Below are 6237 nucleotides of genomic sequence, written 5' to 3' on the forward strand. Positions count from 1 at the left end.
TAAGCTATAGAAGAAATCATTTCACAACAGGCGTTATAACAACATGTGCATTACACTGCCAAATAAATTACTAGTTAATTATCAAATTTTTGCAAAAATAAAATATACTACAAAACCAAAACCAAAATCAAATAGAAATTACTAGTTAATTATCATGCGTAGATACTTAAGCCGGCCGTAGACCACAGGCAGCTATACCACATTACAAATACTTTATTTATTTTTTAATAAATAGGAATAAAACTAAAGCTTAGGATCTTAACTATCAAAAAAATCATAAATCAAATCTTTAAATTAAGCAAAAAAATTATAAATTAAATCCACATCCTATCCTAAAATTAGAAACTATGACTATTTAATACAGGCTCTAATAATATCTGTTGGTTCAAAATGGATTTAGAGAAGTCGATGAGATCTCAATTGATGATTTTTACTTAATTCAAAAACCTGATTGATGATTTTGATAGTTTCGGATCCTAATTGACCTTAAAACCTCAGTTTGGAAAGCCAAATGGGTATTTTACCGTTTCTCTTATTTCATTTTGACATGTATATTAATACTTTTAAATGGCTAAGAAACAATTCTTTATATTATTTTGGGATAGTATAATTTTTTTAGGAAGTATCAATTTAGACTCTACGTATAAAATAGTACAAATATAGGTTTAACGTTAAAAAAAATGTATCAATTTAGATATCGATAACAGAACGTAACACGTCATTCATATTACTCCGTCAAATTATGTCAATTGTATGTAGACCTCGGCATGGGCCGGGCGCGGGCCGGGCCTGTTGGGCTTGTGATCAAATCTGATAAGCCCAAGCCCACGCTAATATAGTCGGGCTCGGGCTCGGGCGGACACGGGCCTAAAAAATGTATCAATTTAGATATCGATAACAGAACGTAACACGTCATTCATATTACTCCATCAAATTCTGTCAATTATATGTAGACCTCGGCATGGGCCGGGCTCGGACCGAGCCTGTCAGGCTTGTGATCAAATCTGATAAGCCCAAGCACAGCCCAAGCCCACGCTAATATAGTCGGGCTCGGGCTCGGGCGGGCGCAGGCCTAAAAAAGGAATCCCAAGCCCGCCCGTCCAAGCCCGTCTATATTTAAAAAAATAAATTAAAATAAAATACTAATTTTTTTTAATAAAAAATAATAAACATAATAGTTAATAAGTCTTAAAAAAAATATAACAAATATAATATAATATTCCACAAATATGTTGAGTATGAACATAGGGTTTGTTTAAACATAATATAATACTCCACAAATATGTAATATAATCATCAACAAAATATAAAGCATTTATTAGTACACACAAAATACAACAGCACTATTGCCTACTTTGCTTACTTGACCAAGTCCTACTCAAATGGTGTTTGCTGGCTTCTCCAACACATCAGCTTGTTTGGCTCCACCAAGGTTTGTCTCCTTTGTTAAATGCTTATATTGCATTTTTTGGTTCAAATTTGATTTATTAAATGACTTTGTGCCAATGAATTTCAATTTATCTAGAACAGTTGAATCAAGTTATCTTTCACTGTTGATTTCGTTGCATCATAAACAATAAAACCTAATTTTCATTTGTCTGCTCTTTGTTCATGCTTATAGGGATTTTGTATGGTATTTTAGATGTCCTATATATATTTATGGTGTGTGCAATGTTTCGCTGTGAAGGAGGGAGGCGCTATTGTAGGGTTTTTAGGAGGGAGACAACTAATTGTAAATTATAAATTATAAATTGTAAATACTGATTACTTAATCTATAAATTTATATATGTAGGGTTTTTATGGATTCATTTAATTTATATAATTAAATTTATAAATACATATATATAACGGACCGGGCCGGACCAGGCCCGCCCATTTACTAGACGGGCTTAATTGGACTTGGGCCGGGCCGAGCCTGATAGTAATTTTATGTGTCCAGGCCCGGCTAAATGCGCCGGCCGGAAGGGCTCATCGGCCCATGGCGAGGTCTAATTGTATGCAGATAAAGAAATCAGAATTTAACGAAATCATATGAATGATATGTTACATTCTATTATCGAGGCCTAAGTTGGTACACATTTTTAAACGTTAAGCTCACATTCATGCTATTTTATATGTGAAACTTAAATTAATACTTCTAAAAAACACTAAACGTATTTTAATAATACTTTATCCATTATTTTTAGAAGATGCATCCAGATTTTCTTGCTCTTCAAAACTTAAAAACCAATGGCAATCAACATATCTTAATCAGATGGACTAGCCAATTGTTTATTTCCTGAGTGCTCAAACAAACATACATTGTCTTTGACTGTTTCCTTAAAAAAAGATGGTAAGGTGAAAAAAAAAACTAAAGATAACGACCAAGAACAATTTACTTCTAACATCATAAATCTAAGATTATATTAAGTTTGTAAGTTCGACTAAATCTACTCTAACTATAATTATACTCTATGCAGTTATGAGAGTCTAACAGTAGTGTTCATATGAATACTGGATGATCAAATGAATTTGATCATTCACTGTTAGATCTAGATTTCTTAAAATCTTAGGATGAAAATTCAAAGCATCGCAGGGTCTATGTCAACACTACTCCACATATTCGTCATGTTATCGAATAAAGTGAATGAGGTAAGAGTCTTGATAATTCTCTGAATATTTCTCATTACTTTCATAACAATATTTACATTGCTTTTATAGATAAAAGAAGGACAGAACAAAATAAAGGACTAAAAGTAAAGGACTGCTACAGCTAAGGAAATGAAAAAAAGGTACAAAGGACAAAGTTGGTTATAACAGTAATCCATGGTGGCACACGGTTAACCCTTAATATAATGAATGGTGATTGTTGCAGCAAGGGGTGTTGATTCTCTATAATGCAGGTTTACCAGAATGTGCTGTAGACACCTTCTAGAAGCAAAGCCAACATATAAGAGAGAGAAAGGAAATGAGGGATTTATTCTTGTATGTTGACTGCTGCTGAACTTCCTTCTTTTTCTGTACTACTTCATCTTCTCAGCAGGAAAAAACATTTGTAAATTTTAACGCCCTCCCTCAAACTTGACTTGGTAAGGATTAATCAAGCCAAGTTTGCCCAAAAGATATCGGAGCTGCGGAGAATGTTGAGCCTTAATAAACAAATCGGCGAGTTGCAAGGAGGATGATATAAGCATCAAACAGATCAAATTGGACTGAACTCTCTCCCTTATGACACGACAGTCAATATCTATATGCTTTGTGCGCTCATGGAAGACTGGATTCTGAGCGATGTGCAAAGCAAAAGTGTTGTCGTGGAAAAGTAGGGCCAAGGTGGATGTGTGGACTGCGAGATCGCGTAAAACATTGGTGAACCAGTGTAGCTCACATCATGTAGAGGCCATCGCCCTATACTTTGCCTCCGAAGAAGATTTGGAGACCGTGTTCTGTTTCTTTGAGCGCCAAGAGATCACCGATGTCCCCAAAAGACAATGTAACCAGTCAAGGATCTCCTCGTATCTGGGCATGTACCCCAGTCTGAATCGGAAAAAGCTTTGAGATGCAGATTATTCTGTTGAGGGAAAAATAACCCCAAACCTGTTATGCCTTTAAGATATCGAAGAACACGATGTGCGCATTGTTGGTCATCTGAAGTCGGTTTGTTTAAGTGCTGTGAGAGCTGGTTTACAATGTAGGATAAGTCAGGCCTGGTGTGTGTGAGATAGAGTAGCTTCCCTATCAATTGGCGATAGGAAGTGATGTCTAGAAGATCATAAGCATGTGAATTGGGTTTGTGGTTTGGCAAAGCTGGTGAGGATGCGGGTTTAGAATCCAAGAAGTTTGTGTCTTGAAGTAATTCCAGAGCATACTTGCGCTGGGATATATGAAGACCAGTAGAGTTTCGAATGAACTCGAAACCAAGGAAGTAATGAATTTCTCCGAGATCCTTGATACTGAATTGATCATCCAGTTGGTGTTTAGCTTCCTTGATAGCTGCTTCATTGTTTCCAGCAATTATAACATCATCTACATAAATGAGCATCACAGTCATGGAATGGTTACCCCTTTTGATGAACAAGGAAGGATCAACAACAGATTGAATGTACCCATTGTTGTGATCGTGTGAGTGAGTTTGGCATTCCACTGCCTGCCTGCCTGACGAAGCCCATAGAGCGTTTTCCTCAATCTGGATACTTGATTTGGGGATGTACCTTGAACACCTGGTGGAAATGACATGTAAACTTCTTCTTCTAACTCACCATAAAGGTAAGTATTATTAATGTCTAGTTGTTGTATATTCCATTGTCTCTGTATTGCAATTGCCAATAGGGCCCTAATGGTGGTGAATTTTGCAACAGGTGCAAAGGTAGCAGCAAAATCCACTCCTTCCTGTTGAGTGTACCCCTTCGCAACGAGTCTGGCTTTAAATCTGGCTATGCTCCCATCCGCTTTGTGTTTGAGTTTGAAGATCCACCTCGATCCAATTGGTCTTTTTCCCTCAGGTAACTCTGTTAGTTCCTAAGTGTTGTTTGATTCCAAAGCTAGTAACTCCTCATTCATGGCTTGCTCCCAATTTGGGTCTGACTGTGCTTGTTTGTATGATGATGGCTCCGAATGGCATGCGATATTGATTGTGAAAACTTGCTTGCTAGAAGATAAATTTCCATATGATAAATGCTTGGCTAAGTTGTGTGGTGAATTTTGTGCTTTTGGTAACGTTATGCCCTCTACCAATGCAATGTGATAATCTCTTAGATAAGTGGGTACACTTCTTATCCTAGTTGATCTTCTTGCCATCTTCTTTTGTTGAGGTTGCATTATGCTCTGTTCTTCTTCAAAAACATGATCTTCCATTTGTAAGTGATCAATGTCTGCATTTGGTGTTGTGATTTGTACGACTGGTTCTATATCCACATTGTCTTGCATTTCATCTTTATCATCTGTGACTGCATCATGAATAGTGTCTAGTTCCTTATCACTACAAAATGTAGTGCCTGCTATTGTGTTTGCATTAGAGAAAGGGTAATGCTCCTCATAAAATATGACATTCCTGGAAAAGAAAGACAACTTAGTGCTCATATTCAATAGCTTGTATCCTTTCACACCATTTCTGTACTCCATAAATACACACTTGATTGCCCTGTCAGAGAATTTTTGTTTAGTTTCTATTCAATGTGGTGGCATAAGCCAAGCACCCAAGCACCCTTAGGTTTTCTGCATCATACGGTTTGCCATAGAGCTTTTCATATGGAGTCTGTCCATGTATTGATGTGGAAGGGAGTCTGTTAATCAGATAAACTGCATGAGCAATTGCCTCTGGCCAGTAAATTTTTGGTAAGGAACACTGGAACATAATGACTCTGGTTGTGTTCATTATGTCCATGTGTTTCCCTTCCACTCTGCCATTTTGTTGCGGGGTCTCTAGACATGTGGTTTGGTGAATAATGCTCTGGCTAGCATAGAAATCTTTCATTCTAAACTCTGGGCCATTGTCTGATCTTATTACCTTAGCTCTTTTCCCAAACTATCTTTGTATGTAAGCACAAGACTACTGTAGCATTTCCCTTGCTTTTCCCTTAGTTTGCATCAAAGTGATCCATGTATACCTACTATGGTCATCTAAAACAGTTAAGAAGTAATGTTTTCCAGAGTAAGATTCCTTAACAGGACCCCATATGTCTACATGTAACAAATAAAAAACATGTTTAGCTGAATTATTGCTCAAAGAAAAAGGCAATTTCTTTTATTTGGCCCTTTGACAAACGTCACAAGGCTTTCCATTGATTGATTGAAAATCATTACAAAGTGTGTCTAGACCCTTTAATCTCTCAAAAGATGGGTGTCCAAACCTCAAATGCCATACACTTGCTTTGATTGAAAAAATAGAACTAGTGAAACTATTAGAAACACAATTAACTAAAGGTGGCAGTGGGTACTCCAGGTAATATAATCCTTCACGTTCCCTAGCCAATCCAATATTCTCCCACCTTATAGTGTCCTGTAGCATACATATTGACCTAGTTATAATCACACAGACTTTGTTGTTGCACAACAACTTACTAGCTGAAATGAGATTATACTCAAACTTAGGTATACATAACACTTGGTGTAATATGAGTTTTGGACTCAAAATCACAGTCCCAATGTAATCAACATTCACCATCTCTCCATTAGGGAGACTAACCCTGCACCCCTCTACCTTATCATAATAATTATAATATTTAGTGTTACATATAATGTGGTCAGTTGCTCCTGTGTCA

The sequence above is a fragment of the Euphorbia lathyris genome, chromosome 7 (genome assembly GCF_963576675.1).
Source record: "Euphorbia lathyris chromosome 7, ddEupLath1.1, whole genome shotgun sequence".
In the NCBI taxonomy this organism is placed as follows: domain Eukaryota; kingdom Viridiplantae; phylum Streptophyta; class Magnoliopsida; order Malpighiales; family Euphorbiaceae; genus Euphorbia; species Euphorbia lathyris.